This window comes from Tamandua tetradactyla, chromosome 3, assembly GCF_023851605.1.
Source record: "Tamandua tetradactyla isolate mTamTet1 chromosome 3, mTamTet1.pri, whole genome shotgun sequence".
Lineage (NCBI taxonomy): Eukaryota > Metazoa > Chordata > Mammalia > Pilosa > Myrmecophagidae > Tamandua > Tamandua tetradactyla.
This window is the reverse complement of record NC_135329.1, coordinates 134,640,001-134,653,494: the sequence shown is the minus strand read 5'-3', so window position 1 is coordinate 134,653,494 and position 13,494 is coordinate 134,640,001. Positions and strand designations below refer to the sequence as shown.

General features: G+C 32.9%; 1 long non-coding RNA gene across 3 annotated transcripts in view; it reads left to right on the top strand.

The window, feature by feature from the left end:
- The window catches only part of LOC143677696 (uncharacterized), a 56,195-nt gene that overhangs the window by 5,241 nt on the left and 37,460 nt on the right, over positions 1–13,494 (top strand). For 2 of the 3 annotated variants that reach the window (XR_013172815.1, XR_013172816.1), the window contains exon 4: positions 11,501–11,561. The exons of the other annotated variant lie outside the window; for it this stretch is intronic. This is a non-coding gene — a long non-coding RNA (uncharacterized LOC143677696). The remainder of the gene's footprint in view (positions 1–11,500; positions 11,562–13,494) is intronic. 3 annotated transcript variants of the gene reach the window in all.

The window sequence follows — 13,494 nt, the reverse complement described above, 5'->3', positions numbered from 1 at the left end:
GCAGGAGGGACAAACTTGCTTAGACTATTTTTTCATTAAATTATTCCAGTTTAAAAATGTCAGTTGCTTGTCATGTTAACTAGGAATGCATCCACTATTATACATATCTAAAGCTGGAGTTAAACTGAGAATTTTGCAAAGGACAGATACAAAGAAGTGATTTTTCCTTCTCTCTGCATATAAAAATAGAACTTTCAGAAATGTCATGGATGACACATTTAGCTGCTGGACATTGAAAATCCTCTTTCTGACTCACAACCTGTGACTGGAACTCTCTCAGAGTAATCAAGAGATGTTATACTATAAAACACAAACGATCAGGGAGGCTTTGCTATTTGGCCTTGTTTTTAAAGCAAAAGATATTTAAACCTGAGTCATACATAAATAAATGTTTCTCAAGCTCCTTATCTTTAGACTATGAAAATGGAATTAATTGTATAATGCTCTTGTACTGCTGATTATCTCATTAACCAGTATTTTGTGAGAATGTGAACTAGTGAAACAGTATACAACATGATATGAGATATACATGACTGCATAAATTACTATTTGCTGGATTATTTTACTGCAGTTAAATGAGGATGGTGACAACAAGGGTAAATGGAATACAATGAAGTTTTAAAAACTACAACCACACTTTAGAAGTTAAAAGATAATTCTTGGATAATATCTGTCTCCTTTGGGTGGCCTATGTAATTTTTTTTTCTTTTTAATTCAAAAAAGCTCAGAAGAATCATGGCATACATTATAATATATAATCCTTACGAGTTCAGAAAAAGCTTGGTGTTCAGAGTTTATTGTGTGCATGTGTGTCTGTGTTTCCACCAGTACGTGCTTTAAGGAAGGATTTTGCTGTAATTGTCTGTTTTGTGAAAACAGAATGTGATTGGATAGATATTAGCATGAACATTCATGAAATGGATGAAATCAGACTAGATAAATTCTTAATAGTTGTGTTCACACAATCCTTCCTGGCATTTTAAAGTTACTATTAAGTAATGATAAAAATAAAAAAAATAGTAGGGGAAAGGTAAAGGGTAAAAAATTGGGTAGATTGAAATACTGGTGGTCAATGAAAGGGAGGGGTAAGAGGTCTGGAATGTTTGAGATTTCTTTATTTTATCTGTTTTATTTCTTTTTCTGGAGTGATATAAATGTTCTAAAAATGATCATGGTGATGAATATACAACTATGTGATGATGTTGTGAGTCATTGAATGTGCACCATGTATGGACTGTATGTGTGTGAAGATTTTTCAATAAAAATATTCAAAAAAAGAGATGTGATATTAAAAGAAATTAAATCTTACAATGAAATGAAAAAAAATCCTGAGACATACTTACCAAAAAAATTTTTTACTATAAAGGTGTATCTTCTTGACTTTCTCTTAAGAAGATCATACTGTGCTTTAGGAGAGAGATTTCAATTTCCAAACAATAATTGATTTAGGGTCCAGATTTTATAAGTTCACATTTGTCAAAGAGGGTATCTTTAATGAATCTACAGAAACTAATCATATTCATGCATATAAAGCAAAGGTTTTCTCACCCATATTCATGCCTCTTAAGTCTGGTTGATTATAGGCCAAGTTGGGAAGTAAAAGTTTGTCTAATGTTGTGATGGAAAGAACCATAGCATTAGAGCTAATTTCAAATTCTGCCTCCAGCACTAATTAGCTGTGTGTCCATGGATAAGTTAGGTACTCTTCCTGAGCCTACATTTTTCTCATCTTCGTATTGAGAAAAATATCTAGAAATTCTTAACCTGTGAGTTAACAAATAAGATTAACAAATCAGGCAATGGCATGAAGAGGCTAAGTACCATGCCTAGCATAGAATAGATATTTCATAAAACTAATTACTCTTTCCTTCCACTGTTCTATTTCAAAATCTACCTTCTACCTTCCTTGTCCAAATTGTAAGTGTATTAGTTGTGCTATGTCCAAATTTTCCAGGATCTGATACTTGATTCTGTGTGATGGTTAGGTTCATGTGTCAACTTGGCTGAATAATGGTGGCCAGATGTCTGGTCAAGCAAGCACTGGCCTGTTACTGCCAGGACATTTTGTAGGCCTAAATCATCAGTAAGTTGATTACATTTGTGGTTGATTACATCTAAAATCAACTAAGCAAAGTGTCTTCAGCAATGCAAAATGTTTAATCCAATCAGCTAAGGCTTTAAAAGAAGTGATGACTTCAGTCAGAAGAGAGAATTTCCATCTCTGCTTCAGCCAGCCAGCTTCTCTTGGGGAATTCATTGAAAACTTTCATTGGAGTTGCCAGCTTGTTGCCTGCCCCATGGAATGTGGACTCATGCATCCCCACAGTTGCATGAGACACTTGTATAAAATCTCATAATATTTATACATATCTGCTATTGGCTCTGTTTCCTAGACAACCCTAACTAATATACTCTGTTAGTTCCAAATCATCCATATAAGCAATACTCCATTCTCTAGTTTTCCCTGAATGTGTTTGTCCACTAAAGAATAACTATTCCCTTACCCATTCTCTCTGATTTTAATTTATTTTAATTAGTAGCTACTCATTCTAGGATAACAGGTTAATTCATTTTAATAAACTTAAAGAAACACAGAATATTAAAACTTTGAGACCTGTTAAATTAGGGATCATAAAATCAAATTCCTATAGGAACTAGATAGATACAGTAAATGGGTAAGGTGGGATGGGTGAGAGTGTATATGCTTACATTGTGTGATGAATGAACTAAAACACGTTAGGGTGAGCTTGCATCTGTAGAGGGCGGTTACTATGAGCTCAAGCTGAGGGTTGCCATGTGGGAATTTCAGCCCTGATTTGAGACACATTTTTTAATATTTCAAGGCAAAAATCCACATTTTTATGTGAAATCATTCAATCTTAAAATGTTAATTAAAAATAGTGGTCCAAATAAAATGTATCTGCTGACCAGATCCAGACAACAGGTTACCATTTTAGAACCTCTGTTACATCAGTTGATGCGATAACCTCGTGTTCAGGTTGAGACCCTGAAGCCCAGAAAGTCAAGTGAATTTCCCAAGGTTAATTAGTGGCAGAACAAAGACTAGAACCCTTGTTCTGGACCTATGGCTTAAGAATGCCACATCTGGTCATTTTTGCTTGTTCATTCTTCTTGACATTCATATAATGTTTGGGAAATATATTACTTCCTTCTGTTCACAGATGCAATATGTAATTATTGCATGAATTATTAATTATTATATGAAAGATCATCTAGTTTTCTTAAGTATCTATGTTAAATCTCACAAGTGAATGGTATGTATAGCAGATTTGTTCAAAAAACTATTATCTTAATATTGAAAAACAATTTCTAAAGTTTATCCAAGTATATGAGTTCACTTCCCCATCGATTATTACTATGCTACAGAGCTATTTATATCCTATATTTGCCTTGAGTTTATTGTGTTTCTAATGATATTTTAGTTAGTAAAATGCAGTAGAACAATTTACTTTAATATTATTTCACAGTAATAAAATGCACAGTTTATTTCTTTCTTTGGGATTAACTGGAAATATTTCAAATTAGTTTATGTATATGTCAAATTTAGTCTTTTGTTTTTAGAAATCAAAGATTAATAAGTATGAACATATTCCTTTGGGGAACATCAGCTGCCATATCTCTGTTACAAAAATGAGAAAGAAACCCTTTGTCAGTTTGTGCATAGAGGTTTCTATATTCAAGGAGTTTCTAAAGTGTAAAATCTAAAAACTGATTAGCAGTTTAAGAACAAAGTTGATGTATTTTTGGCATTTTTACCTTAGAATAAATGATTACCCAAGTTTGAAATTCTAGTGGGCAAACTTCTCTATAATATTGTACATAACTCTGCACCAATCAATAAACTGGATCCTTTTGAGCATTTTCATTTAAATGTTTGAATTTTAATCTGGTACACCTACATTTCAACATTAAATCTAACCTACCCTGTCCATGTACTAATTGAATGGAATGGTCCATTCCAGTTGTGGGTGGTAATGGGGATTAGGGTGCCAATAAATGCAGTCTATTGATTGGGTCCCATGGTATCATATCAGGTCTATGAAAATTCCCTGTCATGGTTTTACCTTTCCCTTGGGATGTTCACTTTTCTTTGTGACACCAACTTTCAAGGTTTTTAAAATTTGCTGCTAACTCTGGTTAGGGTTCTTATCCTGACTTTACTGAAGGGAATAAATCAGATGCCTATCAAATGGTATAGGAACTAATTAATATGTATATTATTCCAGGAAAGAATCATTATTTTATGGACATCTGCATGACAGGGTATGGCTGCCATAATGGTTAATTACCATGGACATATCCATCATTGATAGAAGAATAGATTATTTACTTAGATATGATGCTTTAGATATAACTTAAAATAATTCACATGAATTTGTTGATGTATAAGTGTGAATTTATGAAGTTTTTATATCACTCAAATTGCCTCTTTCTTGATAAATAGGAAACTCTTAGTAAGCAGTACTTAAAAAGTGAGCCTAAAAAGTACAAAACTTTTAAGTGTTTTGGGAATTTAAAAATCTACATGGGATTGGGGTTAATTAGGGTAAGCAATTGTAGCTACTTAATGTACTGCAGCAAACACTTAGATAATTATGAGGAGCAAATCACTGTTACAAACACAATAAAAAATACAACAATTAATAAGGCATGGCTTCTCTCTGGAATTCCTTCATTCAGTTGGACCTTATTCACCTAGGTTCTTAGCTCAGTTACTGATGGCACAAGTCAAACCAGGAACTGAAAGGCATAACAGGGAAAACCCAATATCAAAAGAAGTTATTGATAACTATTAGGTGGTTATTTTAGCAAGACAGCTAGTGTCAGGGTATAGCTGGGGTTGAATATAAGATCAAACCTTCAGTTCAAGAACAGCACCAGGCCCCAATCATGAATGTGTGGCAGGTTTTTGAGGTAGGGGAATAAGAATAGAGGGCTGAATAGAAGATTGAGCTGTTAAACCTAGGATATGAAGTGGAAATCTAAGCCAGACATTAGAAAATACCCTGTTGCTTGACTTGAAAACTATTTTGCATGTTCCCCAACCCACACACATAGAGAAACTTTATTGGCTCAAAGTGTTTGAGCACAAGCTCTGACTTAGCCTCAGAAGTCTATTAGGCTCTGCAGACACAAACAGGAGTGACCTATTGGAAACCAGTCTAAAAATTTAAATAATAATTATATAAAACTGATAGACATATCGGCAACCACACAGTGTGGAGGAAAGATTCCAGAGATAGATCCTAGGCAAGACACTAAAATAAAACACAACCAGAAACAAAAGACAAACACATCGAGCACATAGGCCTCAAGGAAAAATTCATGCTAAAATATATGATCTAAAATATCCACTTTTCAACTAAATTAAGAGTCATGCAAATAAACAGGAAATGTGATCCACACTCAGGAAGACAATGTGATTAATAGAAACTGTCTCTGAAGAGTTCCAGAGCTTCAATTTCACAAAGATTTGAAAGCAGCTATTTAAATGTTTCAAATAGTTAAAGGAAACTATTTTAAAGGAATTGAAGGAAAGTATGATGACAATGACAGATGATGTAGAAAATTTCAGTAAAATGAAGAAACTATTAAAAATATCTAAATGAAAGTTGAAAATACAATTACAAAAGTGAAAAATTACTAGGTAAAATCAGTTAGCAGATATGAAATAAGTAGATAAGAGATGGTAGGAAAAGAATAAAACCATAGAACAATGGAAATGATGCAATCTGAAGAAAAGATAGCAAAAAAGATTGAATAAAAATGAACAGAGTCTCATTTTTATAAGATGACAACAACTTCAAGTGTACCAATATATGTATAGTGAAAGTCCTGGAAGGAGAAGTGAGAGAAAAATAGGTAGAAGACCTATTTGAAGAATAATGACAAAAAATTCCTCATATTTCATATAAAATATTAATAAGTAGATCTAAGTATCTCTGTGAATTCCGAGTAGTATAAAGATATTCATGCCTAGATAGTTTTACTCACACAGTAAACTCCAAAGCCAAGGAGAGAAAGTAGCAAGAGAAAAATTACTCATGATGTATAAGGTCAATACTAAGATTAATACTGATTAATACTGATTTCTTATCAGAAAAAATGGAGGCCAAAAGACAGTGTAATAAAACATTTGAATGTTGAAGGAAAAAAAAATAGACTTTGCTTCCAATAAACCTGCCTTGCAAGAAACTCTAAAGGACATTCTTTAAACTGAAAGGAAATTATACCAGACAGTAAGTTGAATCCACAGAAAAAAATAAAAAGTGTTGGAACAGACATGGTATATATAAAGTCTGTATAAATATGTATTTTCCCTTTTCTTTTAATTTCTCTAAAAGATATAAGATAGTATAAAGCAGTAATTATAACACTGTACTTTTAGGTTTATAACATATATAAATATAATATATGAGATAAAAATAGTATTAAGGAAATGGGAGGATGTTGAAAACCCTGAAAAATCCACAGCAAAACTACTAGAGCTAATAAATGAATATAGCAAAGTGGCAGGTTACAAGATCAACATTAAAAAAACTGTAGTATTTCTATACACTAGTAATGAGCAATCTGAGAGGGAAATCAAGAAAAAAATTCCATTTATAATTGCAACCAAAAGAATAAAATATTTAGGAATAAGCTTAACTAAGGATACAAAAGACCTATACAAAGAAAACTACAAGAAATTGCTAAAAGAAATCACAGAAGATCTAAATAAATGGAAGGGCATACCGTGTTCATGAATTGGAAGACTAAATATAGTTATGATGTCAATTCTACCTAAATTGATTTATAGATTCAATGCAATACCAATTAAAATCCCAAAAACTTACTTTGCAGAAATAGAAAAACCAATAACCAAACTCATCTGGAAGGGCAGGGTGCCCTGAATAGCTGAAAATATCTTGAGAAAGAAAAATGAAGGCAGATGTCTCACACTACCGACTTTAACGCTTATTACGAAGCTACGCGTAAGTGGTCAAAATGGCATGGTACTGGCATAAAAATAGATATACTGACCAATGGAATAGAATAGAGTGTTCAGATATAGACCCTCTCATCTATGAACAGTTGATCTTTGATAAGGCAGTCAAGCCAACTCACGTGGGACAAGACAGTCTTATCAATAAATTGTACTTGGAGAACTGGATATCCACATGCAAAAGAATGAAAGAGGATCCATATCTTACATCATATACAAAAATTAACTCAAAATGGATCAAAGACTAAACATTAGATCTAAGACCATAAAACTTTTAGAAGAAAATGTAGGGAAATATCTTATAAAACTTGTAATAGGAGGAAGTTTCCTAGATTTTACACCCAAAGCACAAGCACTAAAGAAAGAAATAGATAAATAGGAACTCCTAAAAATTAAACACTTTTGTGCATCAAAGAACTTTGTCAAGAAAGTAAAAAGATAGCCTACACAATAGGAGACAATTTGTGAAAATGACATATCAGATAAGGATCTAGTATCAGAATATTTAAAGAGATTGTTCAACTCAACAACAAAAAGACAAACAACCCAATTACAAAATGGGCAAAAGATACAAACAAACACTTCTCAGAAGAGGAAATACAGATGGCTAAAAGGCACATGAAAAGATGCTCAACTTCCCTGGCTATTAGGGAAATGCAAATCAAAGCCACAATGAAATTTCATCTCACACCCACCAGAATGGCCATTATCAATAAAACAGAAAACAAGTGCTGGAGAGGATGTGGAGAAAGAGGCACACTTATCCACAGTTGGTGGGAATGTAAAATAGTACAGCCACTGTAGAAGGTAGTTTGGCGGTTCCTCAAGAAGCTAAGTGTAGAATTGCCATATGATCCAGAAATACCATTGTTAGATACCATTCAGAGGACATGAGGGCAAGGACACAGATATTCGCACACCAATGTTTATAGCAGCATTATTTACAATTGCCAAGAGATGGAACCTGCCTAAATGTCCATCAACAGACAAGTGGCTAAACAAGCTGTGGTAAATACATACGATGGAATATTACACAGCTGTAAGGCAGAATAAAGTCATGAAGTTTGTAACAACATGGATAGATCTTGAGGACATTATGCTGAGTGAAATTAGCCAGAAACAAAAAGACAAATACTATATGGTCTCACTGATATGAACTAACATTAATGAATGAACTTGGAGAATTTCATTTAAGAACAGAAGTCATCAGGAGATAGAAATATGTTAGATACTGGGTAATTGGAATTGAAGAGATATAGATTATACAACAGGGCTGATTGTAAAAATTCAGAAATGGATAGCACAATACTACCTGATTGTAGCACAGTAATGCAAGTACACTGAATAAAGCTGAATGTGAGAAGGATAGAGGGGGGAGGGCTGGGGGCATGTATAAAACCAGAAGGAAACATATACAATAACGACTGTGATAGTATAATCTAAAAAAACAGAAAAAAGAAATGGGAGGAAATGAAGCCATACAGGAAGAAAGTTGTTATATTTTATTAGAGTTGAGTCAGTGTTAACTTAATATTGATTTTGATAAGGTAAGAATCTTATTCTAATCCCTAGAGCAACCCCTAAGAAATTAACTTTTTTAAAAAGCTAAAATATCAATAGAGGAATTGAAATTGTAGCACTGAAATATACTTAATACAAAAGAAGGCAGTAAGGGAGTAAGAGAATAATAAAAAGACATGGCATATAAAAAAAACAGATGACAAAATAACAAGCATTTCAGTAATTAACCTTAAGTGGGAATGGATTACACATTGCAATCAAAGTAAGAGATTCCCAAAGTGAATAATGACAAGATTCAAATATGTGTTTGCTATAAGACCTAATTTAGGTTAAGTACGTAATAGATTGAAAGTAAGATGATGGTAAAAGATACATCATTCAAACAGTAATCATAAAAGAACTTGAATGGTTTATTACTATCAGAGAAAATAGACTTTAAGAAAATAATTGTAAGAAATGAAAGAGGATCTTTTTAATGATAAAAGGGTCAGTGCATCAGGAAAATATAAGAATTACAGATGTGAAGGCATCTAACAACATAGACTCAAAATACATTGAGCAAAAAACTAAAAGAATTGAAGGAGAAATAAAAAAATTCAAAAATTATGGTTGGAGGTTTCTGTTGGGTGACGAATTCTCAAAATATTTTAAATAAATGATAGAACAACTAGATAGAAAATCAGGTATAGAAGACTTGGAAATTTCTATCCACCTAACTAACTGACCATCTTAGAGCACTTCACCTCACACTTTCAAAGTATATATAGAACATTTTCCAGGACAGACTATATAGTAAGCCATAAAACAAATCTCACTATATTTAGAAAGAAAGATTTCATTTGAAGGATATTCTCTGCCCAAAAGAGAATTAAATTAGAAATCAGCAACAGAAAAAGAAATTTAGGAAATATTTGGAAATTAAGCAGCACATTTCTAAATAATCCATGGATCAGAAAGAAAGAGGAAAGAAAATTATAAAATATTTTGAAGTGAATAAAATTGAAACAAAGTATATCAAAATCTATGTATGCAGCTGAAACAGTAATTGGAGGGAAATTTATAGCTTTAAATATCTACATTTTTAAAAAGAAATGTCAATAAACTACTTCCACTGTAAGAAAAGGTAAAAGGAAGAGTAAGTCAGCGATCAGAAGGAAACAAACAATAAGGATGAGAGTGGAAAATCAATGAAATAAAAATAGGAAAACAATAGAGAAAAATCAGTGAAAACAAAACTTTGTTCTTTGAAAAGATCAACAAAAATGATAAACAGGTAGACTTACCAAGAAGAAAAGAGAGAAGACATAAATTAGTTAAATCAGGAAAGAAAGAGGGGACATAACTACAAACTAAACAAACACTAAAAGAAATAGGAGTCACTATTGTGACTGACTCTATGTCTCCTGATATTTTTTAGAAATTGCTAAGCTCATCCTAAAATATATGAAGAAATGCAAAAGACCTAGAATAGCCAAAACACTTTTGAGAAGGAAGAACAAAACTGGAAGCTTATATTACGTGATTCCAAGCCTAATTATAAAACAAAAATAATCAAGAAAATGTGGTATAGGTGTAATATCAGTGAAAAAATGGAACAGAATTGATAGCCTAGAACTAATCCCTTACATTTATGATAATTGATTTTTCAACAAAGTTGACAAAGCAATTCAATGGGGAACTGAAAGTCTTTTTTCAACAGATGATTCTAGGACAATTGAATAGCAAACGCAAAATAAATAAATTTAGGCCATTAACTCACACTGTACATAAAAATGAACACAATGTGTATCAGCAACCAAGACTCATAAACCGTTAAGAAGAAAATTTGACTCTTCATGACCTTGGATTTAACAACAGATTTCTAGAAAAATGAGCAATAACAACAATAATAACAACAGTAGATAAATTAGCTTCATTAAAATTTAAAACCTTTGTGCATCAAAGGATATTTTCAAGAAAGTGAAAGACAGCCATGATGGCTTGGAGCTATGTATCCCAGAAAACATGTTCTTAATTATAATCCATTGCTGTGAGTGTGAACTCTTATAAATAGGCTGTTTTGATGAGGTTGCTTCTGTTAACGTGTGGGCCAGCTGGAGCAGAATAGGTCTTAATCCCATTACTGAAGGCCTTATAGGGAAGGTCACAGAGAGAGAAAAGCCAGAGGGAGCAGCCAGAAGCTGGATGTCAGCAGAACCCAGAAGAGAAAGGCAAAGTGAGGAGAGACCTACCTATGCATTTCCATGTGACAGAAAAGCCAAGGACCAAGGGTTGCTGGTGGCCAGCCCTAGAGCACCAGTCTTCTGGAAAAAAGCATCACCTTGATGATTTATAAACCAATAAATTTCCATTGTTTAAGCCAACCCATTGCAAGATTTTTGCCTCAGAAACGAGGAAGCTAAAATAACAACCTTCAAAATGGAAGAAAAGATTTGAAATAATTTATCTGATAAAGGTTTATAATCTAGAATATATAAATACTTGTTACAACTCAACAACAAAAAGACAAAACAACCGAAGTATAAAATGAACAAAGGATAAATAGACTTTCTCCAAAGAAGACATATGAATGACCAAAAAATACTTGGAAAGGTAGACTTGAATATAATAGTTAAACCTATAAAAATTCTAGAAGAAATCATAGGAGAAAATCTTTATGAGGTTTAGGTGAAGGTTTCCTAGGTAAGGTACTGAAAGTAAAATCTGTGGTGGGAAAAATGATAGATTGGACTTCATTGAAATGTAAAACTTTTGCTCTTCAAGAAACACTGTAAAGAAAATGAAAAGTTGAGTAAATAAAAATATTTTTGGCAAAAAAAATTCCAAATCATTTATCTGATAAAGGACTTAGATTCTGAATATATAAAGAATTCTTCCAACTCACCAGTAAAACAAACAAGTGAAACGTAGGTGGGTAGCCAAATTCCAGATGGCCTTCAATGATCCCGTGTCTTTTGATTTTTCCTTTTGCAGTGCCTCTCTACATTATGTTATGGTTGGACTATGTGACTGACAGAATACAGCAGAAGTAATGGTATGTCACTTCTAAGCCATTGTGTCTTGTGCCTTGTTCTCTCTCTTTCGGATCATTCATCCTCAAGGAAGCTAGCTGCCATGTCCTGAGGATAAGTCCAGCCAACAGCTTTGTGATAAGTCATTCACAGCTGCTTTTAAGCCTTAGGATGCTTGACATGAAAGACTTTGAGTCAGAAACACCCAGCTAAGCTGGTCCTGGATTCCTATCCCTCAGAATTGTATGAGATAATAAATATTTTTTTGTTTTAAGTTGTTAAGTTCGAAGTAATTTGTCATGAATCATTTGATAACTAATACATTGGACCAAAGATTTGAATAGAGTAGACATTTTAACACAGAAGACTTTTTAAATTTATTTTTTATTTATGATACATAACCACATACAAACACAGACATTCTTATCATATGATCATTCCATTCTTGTTATATAATCAGTAACTCACACTATCGTCATCATGATCATTTCTTAGAACATCTGCATGAATTCAGAAAAAGCAATAAAAAGAGAACAGAAAAAAATTCATACATACCATACCCCTTACCCCTCCGCTGTACTGATTACCAGCATTTAATCTACTAAATTTATTTTAACATTTGTTCCCCCAGTATTTATTTATTTTTAATCCATATGTTTTAATTGTCCATTAATTAGGTAGACAAAAGGAATCAGACACAAGGCTGTCACAACCACACAATCACACTGTGACAGCCATGTCATACACTTATCTTCCAGAAACATGGCCACCAGAGCACAGCTCCACATTTTCAGGCAGTTCTCTCCAGCCTCTTCATTACACCTTAACTAAACAGGTGATACCTATTTAGTGAGTAAGACTAACCTCTGGGATAACCTCTCATCTCTGTTTGGCATCTCTCAGCCATTAACACTTTATTTTAACAAAGATTTATAAATGGCTACTAAGTATATGAAAAGATGTTCAATGTCATTAGTTATTAGGGAAAAGAGAATTAAAATCTCTTTTTTAGAAACACACTTGAATGACTAAAATAAAGAATACTAATAATAACTTGCATTCGTGAGGGTGTGGCAAAATTGGAACCTTCATACATTGCTGTTAGGAATGAAAAATGGAAAAACAAGTTTGAAATTTCTTTAAAAATTAAACATAACTTCCTGTGCAATCCAGCAATTCGATTCCTAGTATTTACCCAAGATAAATGAAAACATATGTCCATACAAATACTTATTTGTGATTATTCACAGCAGCATTATCCATAATTTCCCCAACCTGGAAACAATTCAAATGTCCACCAACTAGTGAATAAACAAAATTTTATATATCTATAAACAAAATATGGTATATCTATACAATTAAATATTTTCAGCAATAAAAAGAAAGAAACTGCTGATATATGATACAACTGGATGAGTGGGTGCGCATTAAAAGCATTATATTAAGTGAAAGAAGCTAGACACAGAGGACCCATATTGTGTGATTTCATTTGTATAAAATTTCCCGGAAAATAAAATCTGTAGAGACAGAAAAATGAACCAGTTGTGGACTGGTGCTGTATGTGACAGTGAGGGCTGACTGTAAATGGGCATGAAAGAACTTATTGGTTGACGGAAATGTTTTAAAACTTGATTGTGCTGATGGTTGTACAACTCTATAAATTTATTAAAATCATTGATTTTTACACTTAGAGTGGGTGAGTTCAATGTAGGTAAATTATGCTTAACAAAGATGTTAAAAATTAATATGAAAGGGGTGCCAAGTATCATGGTAGAGGAAAAACTAAATTCTTAAAGAAGGGACCTGAGAAAATTCATAAAAGTGTAGAAATTGCAATTAAACTCAAACTTAAAGGATGGCTAGGCTTGTGATAAGGGTCTAAAGGAAAAGGCAGTTCTAGTAGAGGAAAGAGCAAAGATGCAAGGCTGTGGAATAAAACATTTTGACATGATTAGG